We start from the raw sequence: 16,886 nt of genomic DNA on the forward strand, positions 1-16,886 counted from the left end.
CATCACTTTAATTTACTTTTAAGATGACATGCTAGGATGTGAAGTGCAGTGATTAATTTAAAAAAACTATCTGTTAGCACCTGGGAATAGCAGATGCTGTAAGTTTTTGTTGCATCACTTTAATTTAATCTGCAACTGACATGCTTGAATGTGAAGTGTACAAATTAAATAGAAATCTTTTAGTACCAGGGAATAGCAGGTGCTGTAAGATTTTATTGCATCCCTTTAATTTATGTTCAAGCTATCATGTTCAAATTTGAAGTGCAGTGAATAATTAAATCAAACTATCTGCTAGCACCTGGGAATAGCAGATGCTGTAAGTTTTTATTGAATCACTTTAATTTACTCTCCAACTGACATGCTTGAATGTGAAGTGCAGTGATTAATAAAAAAACTGTCTGTTAGTGCCTCCGTATACCAGATGTTGTAAGCTTTTATTGCATCATTTAATTTACTTTCAAGATAACATTCTAGAATGTCAAGTGCAGGGATTAATAAAAAAAAATTGTCAGATTGGTCTTTGATCATATTTGCTATGATTAGGCAATTTGAGTAAGTGTTTAAGGCTTACGGCCACACCAGCTTGAGAACGTCCAATCTCATCGGACCTTGGAAGCTGAACAACTTTGGGCCTGGATAGTACTGAGGTGGGACCCTACCTAGGAATACCAGGTGCTGTAAGCTTTTCTTGCATCACTTTAATTTACTTTCAAGCTGACATGCTCAAATGTGAAGTGCAGTGATTAATAAAAAAAACCTATCTGTTAGCACATGGGAATAGCAGATGCTGTAAGTTTTTTTTGCATCACTTTAATTTAATCTGCAACTGACATGCTTGAATGTGAAGTGTACAAATTAAATAGAAATCTTTTAGTACCAGGGAATAGCAGGTGCTGTAAGATTTTATTGCATCCCTTTAATTTATGTTCAAGATATCATGTTCAAATTTGAAGTGCAGTGAATAATTAAATCAAACTATCTGCTAGCACCTGGGAATAGCAGATGCTGTAAGTTTTTATTGCATCACTTTAATTTACTCTCCAACTGACATGCTTGAATGTGAAGTGCAGTGATTAATAAAAAAACTTTCTGTTAGTGCCTCCGTATACCAGATGTTGTAAGCTTTTATTGCATCATTTAATTTACTTTCAAGATAACATTCTAGAATGTCAAGTGCAGGGATTAATAAAAAAAAATTGTCAGATTGGTCTTTGATCATATTTGCTATGATTAGGCAATTTGAGTAAGTGTTTAAGGCTTACGGCCACACCAGCTTGAGAACGTCCAATCTCATCTGACCTTGGAAGCTGAACAACTTTGGGCCTGGATAGTACTGAGGTGGGACCCTACCTAGGAATACCAGGTGCTGTAAGCTTTTCTTGCATCACTTTAATTTACTTTCAAGCTGACATACTCAAATGTGAAGTGCAGTGATTAATAAAAAAAACCTATCTGTTAGCACATGGGAATAGCAGATGCTGTAAGTTTTTTTTGCATCACTTTAATTTAATCTGCAACTGACATGCTTGAATGTGAAGTGTACAAATTAAATAGAAATCTTTTAGTACCAGGGAATAGCAGGTGCTGTAAGATTTTATTGCATCCCTTTAATTTATGTTCAAGATATCATGTTCAAATTTGAAGTGCAGTGAATAATTAAATCAAACTATCTGCTAGCACCTGGGAATAGCAGATGCTGTAAGTTTTTATTGCATCACTTTAATTTACTCTCCAACTGACATGCTTGAATGTGAAGTGCAGTGATTAATAAAAAAACTTTCTGTTAGTGCCTCCGTATACCAGATGTTGTAAGCTTTTATTGCATCATTTAATTTACTTTCAAGATAACATTCTAGAATGTCAAGTGCAGGGATTAATAAAAAAAATTGTCAGATTGGTCTTTGATCATATTTGCTATGATTAGGCAATTTGAGTAAGTGTTTAAGGCTTACGGCCACACCAGCTTGAGAACGTCCAATCTCATCTGACCTTGGAAGCTGAACAACTTTGGGCCTGGATAGTACTGAGGTGGGACCCTACCTAGGAATACCAGGTGCTGTAAGCTTTTCTTGCATCACTTTAATTTACTTTCAAGCTGACATGCTCAATTGTGAAGTGCAGTGATTAATAAAAAAAACTAACTGTTCGCACATGGGAATAGCAGATGCTGTAAGTTTTTTTTGCATCACTTTAATTTACTCTCCAACTCACATGCCTGAATGTGAAGTGCAGTGATTCATCAAAAAACTATCTGTTAGCAGCTTGGACTACGAGATGCTGTAAGCTTCTCTTGCATCACTTTAATTTACTTTTAAAATGACATGCTAGGATGTGAAGTGCAGTGATTAATTTAAAAAAACTATCTGTTAGCACCTGGGAATAGCAGATGCTGTAAGTTTTTGTTGCATCACTTTAATTTAATCTGCAACTGACATGCTTGAATGTGAAGTGTACAAATTAAATAGAAATCTTTTAGTACCAGGGAATAGCAGGTGCTGTAAGATTTTATTGCATCCCTTTAATTTATGTTCAAGCTATCATGTTCAAATTTGAAGTGCAGTGAATAATTAAATCAAACTATCTGCTAGCACCTGGGAATAGCAGATGCTGTAAGTTTTTATTGAATCACTTTAATTTACTCTCCAACTGACATGCTTGAATGTGAAGTGCAGTGATTAATAAAAAAACTGTCTGTTAGTGCCTCCGTATACCAGATGTTGTAAGCTTTTATTGCATCATTTAATTTACTTTCAAGATAACATTCTAGAATGTCAAGTGCAGGGATTAATAAAAAAAAATTGTCAGATTGGTCTTTGATCATATTTGCTATGATTAGGCAATTTGAGTAAGTGTTTAAGGCTTACGGCCACACCAGCTTGAGAACGTCCAATCTCATCGGACCTTGGAAGCTGAACAACTTTGGGCCTGGATAGTACTGAGGTGGGACCCTACCTAGGAATACCAGGTGCTGTAAGCTTTTCTTGCATCACTTTAATTTACTTTCAAGCTGACATGCTCAAATGTGAAGTGCAGTGATTAATAAAAAAAACCTATCTGTTAGCACATGGGAATAGCAGATGCTGTAAGTTTTTTTTGCATCACTTTAATTTAATCTGCAACTGACATGCTTGAATGTGAAGTGTACAAATTAAATAGAAATCTTTTAGTACCAGGGAATAGCAGGTGCTGTAAGATTTTATTGCATCCCTTTAATTTATGTTCAAGATATCATGTTCAAATTTGAAGTGCAGTGAATAATTAAATCAAACTATCTGCTAGCACCTGGGAATAGCAGATGCTGTAAGTTTTTATTGCATCACTTTAATTTACTCTCCAACTGACATGCTTGAATGTGAAGTGCAGTGATTAATAAAAAAACTTTCTGTTAGTGCCTCCGTATACCAGATGTTGTAAGCTTTTATTGCATCATTTAATTTACTTTCAAGATAACATTCTAGAATGTCAAGTGCAGGGATTAATAAAAAAAATTGTCAGATTGGTCTTTGATCATATTTGCTATGATTAGGCAATTTGAGTAAGTGTTTAAGGCTTACGGCCACACCAGCTTGAGAACGTCCAATCTCATCTGACCTTAGAAGCTGAACAACTTTGGGCCTGGATAGTACTGAGGTGGGACCCTACCTAGGAATACCAGGTGCTGTAAGCTTTTCTTGCATCACTTTAATTTACTTTCAAGCTGACATGCTCAATTGTGAAGTGCAGTGATTAATAAAAAAAACTAACTGTTCGCACATGGGAATAGCAGATGCTGTAAGTTTTTTTTGCATCACTTTAATTTACTCTCCAACTCACATGCCTGAATGTGAAGTGCAGTGATTCATCAAAAAACTATCTGTTAGCAGCTTGGACTACGAGATGCTGTAAGCTTCTCTTGCATCACTTTAATTTACTTTTAAGATGACATGCTAGGATGTGAAGTGCAGTGATTAATTTAAAAAAACTATCTGTTAGCACCTGGGAATAGCAGATGCTGTAAGTTTTTGTTGCATCACTTTAATTTAATCTGCAACTGACATGCTTGAATGTGAAGTGTACAAATTAAATAGAAATCTTTTAGTACCAGGGAATAGCAGGTGCTGTAAGATTTTATTGCATCCCTTTAATTTATGTTCAAGCTATCATGTTCAAATTTGAAGTGCAGTGAATAATTAAATCAAACTATCTGCTAGCACCTGGGAATAGCAGATGCTGTAAGTTTTTATTGAATCACTTTAATTTACTCTCCAACTGACATGCTTGAATGTGAAGTGCAGTGATTAATAAAAAAACTGTCTGTTAGTGCCTCCGTATACCAGATGTTGTAAGCTTTTATTGCATCATTTAATTTACTTTCAAGATAACATTCTAGAATGTCAAGTGCAGGGATTAATAAAAAAAAATTGTCAGATTGGTCTTTGATCATATTTGCTATGATTAGGCAATTTGAGTAAGTGTTTAAGGCTTACGGCCACACCAGCTTGAGAACGTCCAATCTCATCGGACCTTGGAAGCTGAACAACTTTGGGCCTGGATAGTACTGAGGTGGGACCCTACCTAGGAATACCAGGTGCTGTAAGCTTTTCTTGCATCACTTTAATTTACTTTCAAGCTGACATGCTCAAATGTGAAGTGCAGTGATTAATAAAAAAAACCTATCTGTTAGCACATGGGAATAGCAGATGCTGTAAGTTTTTTTTGCATCACTTTAATTTACTCTCCAACTCACATGCCTGAATGTGAAGTGCAGTGATTCATCAAAAAACTATCTGTTAGCAGCTTGGACTACGAGATGCTGTAAGCTTCTCTTGCATCACTTTAATTTACTTTTAAGATGACATGCTAGGATGTGAAGTGCAGTGATTAATTTAAAAAAACTATCTGTTAGCACCTGGGAATAGCAGATGCTGTAAGTTTTTGTTGCATCACTTTAATTTAATCTGCAACTGACATGCTTGAATGTGAAGTGTACAAATTAAATAGAAATCTTTTAGTACCAGGGAATAGCAGGTGCTGTAAGATTTTATTGCATCCCTTTAATTTATGTTCAAGCTATCATGTTCAAATTTGAAGTGCAGTGAATAATTAAATCAAACTATCTGCTATCACCTGGGAATAGCAGATGCTGTAAGTTTTTATTGCATCACTTTAATTTACTCTCCAACTGACATGCTTGAATGTGAAGTGCAGTGATTAATAAAAAAACTGCCTGTTAGTGCCTCCGTATACCAGATGTTGTAAGCTTTTATTGCATCATTTAATTTACTTTCAAGATAACATTCTAGAATGTCAAGTGCAGGGATTAATAAAAAAAATTGTCAGATTGGTCTTTGATCATATTTGCTATGATTAGGCAATTTGAGTAAGTGTTTAAGGCTTACGGCCACACCAGCTTGAGAACGTCCAATCTCATCTGACTTTGGAAGCTGAACAACTTTGGGCCTGGATAGTACTGAGGTGGGACCCTACCTAGGAATACCAGGTGCTGTAAGCTTTTCTTGCATCACTTTAATTTACTTTCAAGCTGACATGCTCAAATGTGAAGTGCAGTGATTAATAAAAAAAAACTATCTGTTAGCACATGGGAATAGCAGATGCTGTAAGTTTTTTTTGCATCACTTTAATTTACTCTCCAACTCACATGCCTGAATGTGAAGTGCAGTGATTCATCAAAAAACTATCTGTTAGCAGCTTGGACTACGAGATGCTGTAAGCTTCTCTTGCATCACTTTAATTTACTTTTAAGATGACATGCTAGGATGTGAAGTGCAGTGATTAATTTAAAAAAACTATCTGTTAGCACCTGGGAATAGCAGATGCTGTAAGTTTTTGTTGCATCACTTTAATTTAATCTGCAACTGACATGCTTGAATGTGAAGTGTACAAATTAAATAGAAATCTTTTAGTACCAGAGAATAGCAGGTGCTGTAAGATTTTATTGCATCCCTTTAATTTATGTTCAAGCTATCATGTTCAAATTTGAAGTGCAGTGAATAATTAAATCAAACTATCTGCTAGCACCTGGGAATAGCAGATGCTGTAAGTTTTTATTGCATCACTTTAATTTACTCTCCAACTGACATGCTTGAATGTGAAGTGCAGTGATTAATAAAAAAACTGTCTGTTAGTGCCTCCGTATACCAGATGTTGTAAGCTTTTATTGCATCATTTAATTTACTTTCAAGATAACATTCTAGAATGTCAAGTGCAGGGATTAATAAAAAAAATTGTCAGATTGGTCTTTGATCATATTTGCTATGATTAGGCAATTTGAGTAAGTGTTTAAGGCTTACGGCCACACCAGCTTGAGAACGTCCAATCTCATCTGACCTTGGAAGCTGAACAACTTTGGGCCTGGATAGTACTGAGGTGGGACCCTACCTAGGAATACCAGGTGCTGTAAGCTTTTCTTGCATCACTTTAATTTACTTTCAAGCTGACATGCTCAAATGTGAAGTGCAGTGATTAATAAAAAAAACCTATCTGTTAGCACATGGGAATAGCAGATGCTGTAAGTTTTTGTTGCATCACTTTAATTTAATCTGCAACTGACATGCTTGAATGTGAAGTGTACAAATTAAATAGAAATCTTTTAGTACCAGGGAATAGCAGGTGCTGTAAGATTTTATTGCATCCCTTTAATTTATGTTCAAGCTATCATGTTCAAATTTGAAGTGCAGTGAATAATTAAATCAAACTATCTGCTAGCACCTGGGAATAGCAGATGCTGTACGTTTTTATTGCATCACTTTAATTTACTCTCCAACTGACATGCTTGAATGTGAAGTGCAGTGATTAATAAAAAAACTGTCTGTTAGTGCCTCCGTATACCAGATGTTGTAAGCTTTTATTGCATCATTTAATTTACTTTCAAGATAACATTCTAGAATGTCAAGTGCAGGGATTAATAAAAAAAAATTGTCAGATTGGTCTTTGATCATATTTGCTATGATTAGGCAATTTGAGTAAGTGTTTAAGGCTTACGGCCACACCAGCTTGAGAACGTCCAATCTCATCTGACCTTGGAAGCTGAACAACTTTGGGCCTGGATAGTACTGAGGTGGGACCCTACCTAGGAATACCAGGTGCTGTAAGCTTTTCTTGCATCACTTTAATTTACTTTCAAGCTGACATGCTCAAATGTGAAGTGCAGTGATTAATAAAAAAAACCTATCTGTTAGCACATGGGAATAGCAGATGCTGTAAGTTTTTTTTGCATCACTTTAATTTACTCTCCAACTCACATGCCTGAATGTGAAGTGCAGTGATTCATCAAAAAACTATCTGTTAGCAGCTTGGACTACGAGATGCTGTAAGCTTCTCTTGCATCACTTTAATTTACTTTTAAGATGACATGCTAGGATGTGAAGTGCAGTGATTAATTAAAAAAAACTATCTGTTAGCACCTGGGAATAGCAGATGCTGTAAGTTTTTGTTGCATCACTTTAATTTAATCTGCAACTGACATGCTTGTATGTGAAGTGTACAGATTAAATAGAAATCTTTTAGTACCAGGGAATAGCAGGTGCTGTAAGATTTTATTGCATCCCTTTAATTTATGTTCAAGCTATCATGTTCAAATTTGAAGTGCAGTCAATAATTAAATCAAACTATCTGCTAGCACCTGGGAATATCAGATGCTGTAAGTTTTTATTGCATCACTTTAATTTACTCTCCAACTGACATGCTTGAATGTGAAGTGTAGTGATTAATAAAAAAACTTTCTGTTAGTGCCTCCGTATACCAGATGTTGTAAGCTTTTATTGCATCATTTAATTTACTTTCAAGATAACATTCTAGAATGTCAAGTGCAGGGATTAATAAAAAAAAATTGTCAGATTGGTCTTTGATCATATTTGCTATGATTAGGCAATTTGAGTAAGTGTTTAAGGCTTACGGCCACACCAGCTTGAGAACGTCCAATCTCATCTGACCTTGGAAGCTGAACAACTTTGGGCCTGGATAGTACTGAGGTGGGACCCTACCTAGGAATACCAGGTGCTGTAAGCTTTTCTTGCATCACTTTAATTTACTTTCAAGCTGACATGCTCAAATGTGAAGTGCAGTGATTAATAAAAAAAACCTATCTGTTAGCACATGGGAATAGCAGATGCTGTAAGTTTTTTTTGCATCACTTTAATTTACTCTCCAACTCACATGCCTGAATGTGAAGTGCAGTGATTCATCAAAAAACTATCTGTTAGCAGCTTGGACTACGAGATGCTGTAAGCTTCTCTTGCATCACTTTAATTTACTTTTAAGATGACATGCTAGGATGTGAAGTGCAGTGATTAATTAAAAAAAACTATCTGTTAGCACCTGGGAATAGCAGATGCTGTAAGTTTTTGTTGCATCACTTTAATTTAATCTGCAACTGACATGCTTGTATGTGAAGTGTACAGATTAAATAGAAATCTTTTAGTACCAGGGAATAGCAGGTGTTGTAAGATTTTATTGCATCCCTTTAATTTATGTTCAAGCTATCATGTTCAAATTTGAAGTGCAGTGAATAATTAAATCAAACTATCTGCTAGCACCTGGGAATATCAGATGCTGTAAGTTTTTATTGCATCACTTTAATTTACTCTCCAACTGACATGCTTGAATGTGAAGTGCAGTGATTAATAAAAAAACTGTCTGTTAGTGCCTCCGTATACCAGATGTTGTAAGCTTTTATTGCATCATTTAATTTACTTTCAAGATAACATTCTAGAATGTCAAGTGCAGGGATTAATAAAAAAAATTGTCAGATTGGTCTTTGATCATATTTGCTATGATTAGGCAATTTGAGTAAGTGTTTAAGGCTTACGGCCACACAAGCTTGAGAACGTCCAATCTCATCTGACTTTGGAAGCTGAACAACTTTGGGCCTGGATAGTACTGAGGTGGGACCCTACCTAGGAATACCAGGTGCTGTAAGCTTTTCTTGGATCACTTTAATTTACTTTCAAGCTGACATGCTCAAATGTGAAGTGCAGTGATTAATAAAAAAAAACTATCTGTTAGCACATGGAAATAGCAGATGCTGTAAGTTTTTTTTGCATCACTATAATTTACTCTCCAACTCACATGCCTGAATGTGAAGTGCAGTGATTCATCAAAAAACTATCTGTTAGCAACTTGGACTACGAGATGCTGTAAGATTCTCTTGCATCACTTTAATTTACTTTTAAGATGACATGCTAGGATGTGAAGTGCAGTGATTAATTAAAAAAAACTATCTGTTAGCACCTGGGAATAGCAGATGCTGTAAGTTTTTGTTGCATCACTTTAATTTAATCTGCAACTGACATGCTTGAATGTGAAGTGTACAAATTAAATAGAAATCTTTTAGTACCAGGGAATAGCAGGTGCTGTAAGATTTTATTGCATCCCTTTAATTTATGTTCAAGCTATCATGTTCAAATTTGAAGTGCAGTGAATAATTAAATCAAACTATCTGCTAGCACCTGGGAATAGCAGATGCTGTAAGTTTTTATTGCATCACTTTAATTTACTCTCCAACTGACATGCTTGAATGTGAAGTGCAGTGATTAATAAAAAAACTTTCTGTTAGTGCCTCCGTATACCAGATGTTGTAAGCTTTTATTGCATCATTTAATTTACTTTCAAGATAACATTCTAGAATGTCAAGTGCAGGGATTAATAAAAAAAAATTGTCAGATTGGTCTTTGATCATATTTGCTATGATTAGGCAATTTGAGTAAGTGTTTAAGGCTTACGGCCACACCAGCTTGAGAACGTCCAATCTCATCTGACCTTGGAAGCTGAACAACTTTGGGCCTGGATAGTACTGAGGTGGGACCCTACCTAGGAATACCAGGTGCTGTAAGCTTTTCTTGCATCACTTTAATTTACTTTCAAGCTGACATGCTCAAATGTGAAGTGCAGTGATTAATAAAAAAAACCTATCTGTTAGCACATGGGAATAGCAGATGCTGTAAGTTTTTTTTGCATCACTTTAATTTACTCTCCAACTCACATGCCTGAATGTGAAGTGCAGTGATTCATCAAAAAACTATCTGTTAGCAGCTTGGACTACGAGATGCTGTAAGCTTCTCTTGCATCACTTTAATTTACTTTTAAGATGACATGCTAGGATGTGAAGTGCAGTGATTAATTAAAAAAAACTATCTGTTAGCACCTGGGAATAGCAGATGCTGTAAGTTTTTGTTGCATCACTTTAATTTAATCTGCAACTGACATGCTTGTATGTGAAGTGTACAGATTAAATTGAAATCTTTTAGTACCAGGGAATAGCAGGTGTTGTAAGATTTTATTGCATCCCTTTAATTTATGTTCAAGCTATCATGTTCAAATTTGAAGTGCAGTGAATAATTAAATCAAACTATCTGCTAGCACCTGGGAATATCAGATGCTGTAAGTTTTTATTGCATCACTTTAATTTACTCTCCAACTGACATGCTTGAATGTGAAGTGCAGTGATTAATAAAAAAACTGTCTGTTAGTGCCTCCGTATACCAGATGTTGTAAGCTTTTATTGCATCATTTAATTTACTTTCAAGATAACATTCTAGAATGTCAAGTGCAGGGATTAATAAAAAAAATTGTCAGATTGGTCTTTGATCATATTTGCTATGATTAGGCAATTTGAGTAAGTGTTTAAGGCTTACGGCCACACCAGCTTGAGAACGTCCAATCTCATCTGACTTTGGAAGCTGAACAACTTTGGGCCTGGATAGTACTGAGGTGGGACCCTACCTAGGAATACCAGGTGCTGTAAGCTTTTCTTGCATCACTTTAATTTACTTTCAAGCTGACATGCTCAAATGTGAAGTGCAGTGATTAATTAAAAAAAACTATCTGTTAGCACATGGGAATAGCAGATGCTGTAAGTTTTTTTTGCATCACTTTAATTTACTCTCCAACTCACATGCCTGAATGTGAAGTGCAGTGATTCATCAAAAAACTATCTGTTAGCAGCTTGGACTACGAGATGCTGTAAGCTTCTCTTGCATCACTTTAATTTACTTTTAAGATGACATGCTAGGATGTGAAGTGCAGTGATTAATTTAAAAAAACTATCTGTTAGCACCTGGGAATAGCAGATGCTGTAAGTTTTTGTTGCATCACTTTAATTTAATCTGCAACTGACATGCTTGTATGTGAAGTGTACAGATTAAATAGAAATCTTTTAGTACCAGGGAATAGCAGGTGCTGTAAGATTTTATTGCATCCCTTTAATTTATGTTCAAGCTATCATGTTCAAATTTGAAGTGCAGTGAATAATTAAATCAAACTATCTGCTAGCACCTGGGAATAGCAGATGCTGTAAGTTTTTATTGCATCACTTTCATTTACTCTCCAACTGACATGCTTGAATGTGAAGTGCAGTGATTAATAAAAAAACTGTCTGTTAGTGCCTCCGTATACCAGATGTTGTAAGCTTTTATTGCATCATTTAATTTACTTTCAAGATAACATTCTAGAATGTCAAGTGCAGGGATTAATAAAAAAAATTGTCAGATTGGTCTTTGATCATATTTGCTATGATTAGGCAATTTGAGTAAGTGTTTAAGGCTTACGGCCACACCAGCTTGAGAACGTCCAATCTCATCTGACTTTGGAAGCTGAACAACTTTCGGCCTGGATAGTACTGAGGTGGGACCCTACCTAGGAATACCAGGTGCTGTAAGCTTTTCTTGCATCACTTTAATTTACTTTCAAGCTGACATGCTCAAATGTGAAGTGCAGTGATTAATAAAAAAAACTATCTGTTAGCACATGGGAATAGCAGATGCTATAAGTTTTTTTTGCATCACTTTCATTTACTCTCCAACTCACATGCCTGAATGTGAAGTGCAGTGATTTATCAAAAAACTATCTGTTAGCAGCTTGGACTACGAGATGCTGTAAGATTCTCTTGCATCACTTTAATTTACTTTTAAGATGACATGCTAGGATGTGAAGTGCAGTGATTAATTTAAAAAAACTATCTGTTAGCACCTGGGAATAGCAGATGCTGTAAGTTTTTGTTGCATCACTTTAATTTAATCTGCAACTGACATGCTTGAATGTGAAGTGTACAAATTAAATAGAAATCTTTTAGTACCAGGGAATAGCAGGTGCTGTAAGATTTTATTGCATCACTTTAATTTACTCTCCAACTGACATGCTTGAGTGTGAAGTGCAGTGAATAATTAAATCAAACTATCTGCTAGCACCTGGGAATAGCAGATGCTGTAAGTTTTTATTGCATCACTTTAATTTACTCTCCAACTGACATGCTTGAATGTGAAGTGCAGTGATTAATAAAAAAACTGTCTGTTAGTGCCTCCGTATACCAGATGTTGTAAGCTTTTATTGCATCATTTAATTTACTTTCAAGATAACATTCTAGAATGTCAAGTGCAGGGATTAATAAAAAAAAATTGTCAGATTGGTCTTTGATCATATTTGCTATGATTAGGCAATTTGAGTAAGTGTTTAAGGCTTACGGCCACACCAGCTTGAGAACGTCCAATCTCATCTGACCTTGGAAGCTGAACAACTTTGGGCCTGGATAGTACTGAGGTGGGACCCTACCTAGGAATACCAGGTGCTGTAAGCTTTTCTTGCATCACTTTAATTTACTTTCAAGCTGACATGCTCAAATGTGAAGTGCAGTGATTAATAAAAAAACTATCTGTTAGCACATGGGAATAGCAGATGGTATAAGTTTTTTTTGCATCACTTTCATTTACTCTCCAACTCACATGCCTGAATGTGAAGTGCAGTGATTTATCAAAAAACTATCTGTTAGCAGCTTGGACTACGAGATGCTGTAAGATTCTCTTGCATCACTTTAATTTACTTTTAAGATGACATGCTAGGATGTGAAGTGCAGTGATTAATTTAAAAAAACTATCTGTTAGCACCTGGGAATAGCAGATGCTGTAAGTTTTTGTTGCATCACTTTAATTTAATCTGCAACTGACATGCTTGTATGTGAAGTGTACAGATTAAATAGAAATCTTTTAGTACCAGGGAATAGCAGGTGTTGTAAGATTTTATTGCATCCCTTTAATTTATGTTCAAGCTATCATGTTCAAATTTGAAGTGCAGTGAATAATTAAATCAAACTATCTGCTAGCACCTGGGAATAGCAGATGCTGTAAGTTTTTATTGCATCACTTTAATTTACTCTCCAACTGACATGCTTGAATGTGAAGTGCAGTGATTCATCAAAAAACTGTCTGTTAGTGCCTCCGTATACCAGATGTTGTAAGCTTTTATTGCATCATTTAATTTACTTTCAAGATAACATTCTAGAATGTCAAGTGCAGGGATTAATAAAAAAAATTGTCAGATTGGTCTTTGATCATATTTGCTATGATTAGGCAATTTGAGTAAGTGTTTAAGGCTTACGGCCACACCAGCTTGAGAACGTCCAATCTCATCTGACTTTGGAAGCTGAACAACTTTGGGCCTGGATAGTACTGAGGTGGGACCCTACCTAGGAATACCAGGTGCTGTAAGCTTTTCTTGCATCACTTTAATTTACTTTCAAGCTGACATGCTCAAATGTGAAGTGCAGTGATTAATAAAAAAAAACTATCTGTTAGCACATGGGAATAGCAGATGCTGTAAGTTTTTTTTGCATCACTTTAATTTACTCTCCAACTCACATGCCTGAATGTGAAGTGCAGTGATTCATCAAAAAACTATCTGTTAGCAGCTTGGACTACGAGATGCTGTAAGATTCTCTTGCATCACTTTAATTTACTTTTAAGATGACATGCTAGGATGTGAAGTGCAGTGATTAATTTAAAAAAACTATCTGTTAGCACCTGGGAATAGCAGATGCTGTAAGTTTTTGTTGCATCACTTTAATTTAATCTGCAACTGACATGCTTGAATGTGAAGTGTACAAATTAAATAGAAATCTTTTAGTACCAGGGAATAGCAGGTGCTGTAAGATTTTATTGCATCCCTTTAGTTTATGTTCAAGCTATCGTGTTCAAATTTGAAGTGCAGTGAATAATTAAATCAAACTATCTGCTAGCACCTGGGAATAGCAGATGCTGTAAGTTTTTATTGCATCACTTTAATTTACTCTCCAACTGACATGCTTGAATGTGAAGTGCAGTGATTCATCAAAAAACTGTCTGTTAGTGCCTCCGTATACCAGATGTTGTAAGCTTTTATTGCATCATTTAATTTACTTTCAAGATAACATTCTAGAATGTCAAGTGCAGGGATTAATAAAAAAAAATGTCAGATTGGTCTTTGATCATATTTGCTATGATTAGGCAATTTGAGTAAGTGTTTAAGGCTTACGGCCACACCAGCTTGAGAACGTCCAATCTCATCTGACTTTGGAAGCTGAACAACTTTGGGCCTGGATAGTACTGAGGTGGGACCCTACCTAGGAATACCAGGTGCTGTAAGCTTTTCTTGCATCACTTTAATTTACTTTCAAGCTGACATGCTCAAATGTGAAGTGCAGTGATTAATAAAAAAACTATCTGTTAGCACATGGGAATAGCAGATGCTATAAGTTTTTTTTGCATCACTTTCATTTACTCTCCAACTCACATGCCTGAATGTGAAGTGCAGTGATTCATCAAAAAACTATCTGTTAGCAGCTTGGACTACGAGATGCTGTAAGCTTCTCTTGCATCACTTTAATTTACTTTTAAGATGACATGCTAGGATGTGAAGTGCAGTGATTAATTAAAAAAAACTATCTGTTAGCACCTGGGAATAGCAGATGCTGTAAGTTTTTGTTGCATCACTTTAATTTAATCTGCAACTGACATGCTTGTATGTGAAGTGTACAGATTAAATAGAAATCTTTTAGTACCAGGGAATAGCAGGTGCTGTAAGATTTTATTGCATCCCTTTAATTTATGTTCAAGCTATCATGTTCAAATTTGAAGTGCAGTGAATAATTAAATCAAACTATCTGCTAGCACCTGGGAATAGCAGATGCTGTAAGTTTTTATTGCATCACTTTAATTTACTCTCCAACTGACATGCTTGAATGTGAAGTGCAGTGATTAATAAAAAAACAGTCTGTTAGTGCCTCCGTATACCAGATGTTGTAAGCTTTTATTGCATCATTTAATTTACTTTCAAGATAACATTCTAGAATGTCAAGTGCAGGGATTAATAAAAAAAAATTGTCAGATTGGTCTTTGATCATATTTGCTATGATTAGGCAATTTGAGTAAGTGTTTAAGGCTTACGGCCACACCTACTTGAGAACGTCCAATCTCATCTGACCTTGGAAGCTGAACAACTTTGGGCCTGGATAGTACTGAGGTGGGACCCTACCTAGGAATACCAGGTGCTGTAAGCTTTTCTTGCATCACTTTAATTTACTTTCAAGCTGACATGCTCAAATGTGAAGTGCAGTGATTAATTAAAAAAAACTATCTGTTATCACATGGGAATAGCAGATGCTGTAAGTTTTTTTTGCATCACTTTAATTTACTCTCCAACTCACATGCCTGAATGTGAAGTGCAGTGATTCATCAAAAAACTATCTGTTAGCAGCTTGGACTACGAGATGCTGTAAGCTTCTCTTGCATCACTTTAATTTACTTTTAAGATGACATGCTAGGATGTGAAGTGCAGTGATTAATTAAAAAAAACTATCTGTTAGCACCTGGGAATAGCAGATGCTGTAAGTTTTTGTTGCATCACTTTAATTTAATCTGCAACTGACATGCTTGTATGTGAAGTGTACAGATTAAATAGAAATCTTTTAGTACCAGGGAATAGCAGGTGCTGTAAGATTTTATTGCATCCCTTTAATTTATGTTCAAGCTATCATGTTCAAATTTGAAGTGCAGTGAATAATTAAATCAAACTATCTGCTAGCACCTGGGAATAGCAGATGCTGTAAGTTTTTATTGCATCACTTTCATTTACTCTCCAACTGACATGCTTGAATGTGAAGTGCAGTGATTAATAAAAAAACTGTCTGTTAGTGCCTCCGTATACCAGATGTTGTAAGCTTTTATTGCATCATTTAATTTACTTTCAAGATAACATTCTAGAATGTCAAGTGCAGGGATTAATAAAAAAAATTGTCAGATTGGTCTTTGATCATATTTGCTATGATTAGGCAATTTGAGTAAGTGTTTAAGGCTTACGGCCACACCAGCTTGAGAACGTCCAATCTCATCTGACCTTGGAAGCTGAACAACTTTGGGCCTGGATAGTACTGAGGTGGGACCCTACCTAGGAATACCAGGTGCTGTAAGCTTTTCTTGCATCACTTTAATTTACTTTCAAGCTGACATGCTCAAATGTGAAGTGCAGTGATTAATAAAAAAAACTATCTGTTAGCAGCTTGGACTATGAGATGATGTAAGCTTCTCTTGCATCACTTTAATTTACTTTTAAGATGACATGCTAGGATGTGAAGTGCAGTGATTAATTAAAAAAAACTATCTGTTAGCACCTGGGAATAGCAGATGCTGTAAGTTTTTGTTGCATCACTTTAATTTAATCTGCAACTGACATGCTTGAATGTGAAGTGTACAAATTAAATAGAAATCTTTTAGTACCAGGGAATAGCAGGTGCTGTAAGATTTTATTGCATCCCTTTAATTTATGTTCAAGCTATCATGTTCAAATTTGAAGTGCAGTGATTAATTAAAAAAAACTATCTGTTAGCACCTGGGAATAGCAGATGCTGTAAGTTTTTGTTGCATCACTTTAATTTAATCTGCAACTGACATGCTTGTATGTGAAGTGTACAGATTAAATAGAAATCTTTTAGTACCAGGGAATAGCAGGTGCTGTAATATTTTATTGCATCCCTTTAATTTATGTTCAAGCTATCATGTTCAAATTTGAAGTGCAGTGAATAATTAAATCAAACTATCTGCTAGCACCTGGGAATAGCAGATGCTGTAAGTTTTTATTGCATCACT

At 35.6% G+C, this 16,886-nt stretch overlaps 17 pseudogenes; all 17 read left to right on the forward strand.

The window, feature by feature from the left end:
* The first annotated feature begins 565 nt into the window (after positions 1-565).
* On the forward strand, positions 566-684 carry LOC145644808 (5S ribosomal RNA; annotated as a pseudogene).
* A 572-nt stretch (positions 685-1,256) lies between these two features.
* Positions 1,257-1,375, forward strand: LOC145644459 (5S ribosomal RNA; annotated as a pseudogene).
* A 571-nt stretch (positions 1,376-1,946) lies between these two features.
* Positions 1,947-2,065, forward strand: LOC145644461 (5S ribosomal RNA; annotated as a pseudogene).
* A 793-nt stretch (positions 2,066-2,858) lies between these two features.
* Positions 2,859-2,977, forward strand: LOC145644809 (5S ribosomal RNA; annotated as a pseudogene).
* A 571-nt stretch (positions 2,978-3,548) lies between these two features.
* Positions 3,549-3,667, forward strand: LOC145645446 (5S ribosomal RNA; annotated as a pseudogene).
* Positions 3,668-4,460: 793 nt separating this feature from the next.
* On the forward strand, positions 4,461-4,579 carry LOC145644810 (5S ribosomal RNA; annotated as a pseudogene).
* A 793-nt stretch (positions 4,580-5,372) lies between these two features.
* LOC145645302 (5S ribosomal RNA) lies at positions 5,373-5,491 on the forward strand (annotated as a pseudogene).
* Positions 5,492-6,284: 793 nt separating this feature from the next.
* Positions 6,285-6,403, forward strand: LOC145644462 (5S ribosomal RNA; annotated as a pseudogene).
* Positions 6,404-6,975: 572 nt separating this feature from the next.
* On the forward strand, positions 6,976-7,094 carry LOC145644463 (5S ribosomal RNA; annotated as a pseudogene).
* Positions 7,095-7,888: 794 nt separating this feature from the next.
* LOC145644464 (5S ribosomal RNA) lies at positions 7,889-8,007 on the forward strand (annotated as a pseudogene).
* Positions 8,008-9,713: 1,706 nt separating this feature from the next.
* LOC145644465 (5S ribosomal RNA) lies at positions 9,714-9,832 on the forward strand (annotated as a pseudogene).
* A 793-nt stretch (positions 9,833-10,625) lies between these two features.
* LOC145645303 (5S ribosomal RNA) lies at positions 10,626-10,744 on the forward strand (annotated as a pseudogene).
* A 1,705-nt stretch (positions 10,745-12,449) lies between these two features.
* On the forward strand, positions 12,450-12,568 carry LOC145644466 (5S ribosomal RNA; annotated as a pseudogene).
* Positions 12,569-13,359: 791 nt separating this feature from the next.
* LOC145645306 (5S ribosomal RNA) lies at positions 13,360-13,478 on the forward strand (annotated as a pseudogene).
* Positions 13,479-14,271: 793 nt separating this feature from the next.
* LOC145645307 (5S ribosomal RNA) lies at positions 14,272-14,390 on the forward strand (annotated as a pseudogene).
* A 792-nt stretch (positions 14,391-15,182) lies between these two features.
* On the forward strand, positions 15,183-15,301 carry LOC145644196 (5S ribosomal RNA; annotated as a pseudogene).
* A 793-nt stretch (positions 15,302-16,094) lies between these two features.
* On the forward strand, positions 16,095-16,213 carry LOC145644467 (5S ribosomal RNA; annotated as a pseudogene).
* The last annotated feature ends 673 nt before the right edge of the window (positions 16,214-16,886 follow it).

This window comes from Electrophorus electricus, chromosome 13 (genome assembly GCF_041902795.1).
Source record: "Electrophorus electricus isolate QZ-2024a chromosome 13, ASM4190279v1, whole genome shotgun sequence".
NCBI classification, from domain to species: Eukaryota; Metazoa; Chordata; class Actinopteri; order Gymnotiformes; family Gymnotidae; genus Electrophorus; species Electrophorus electricus.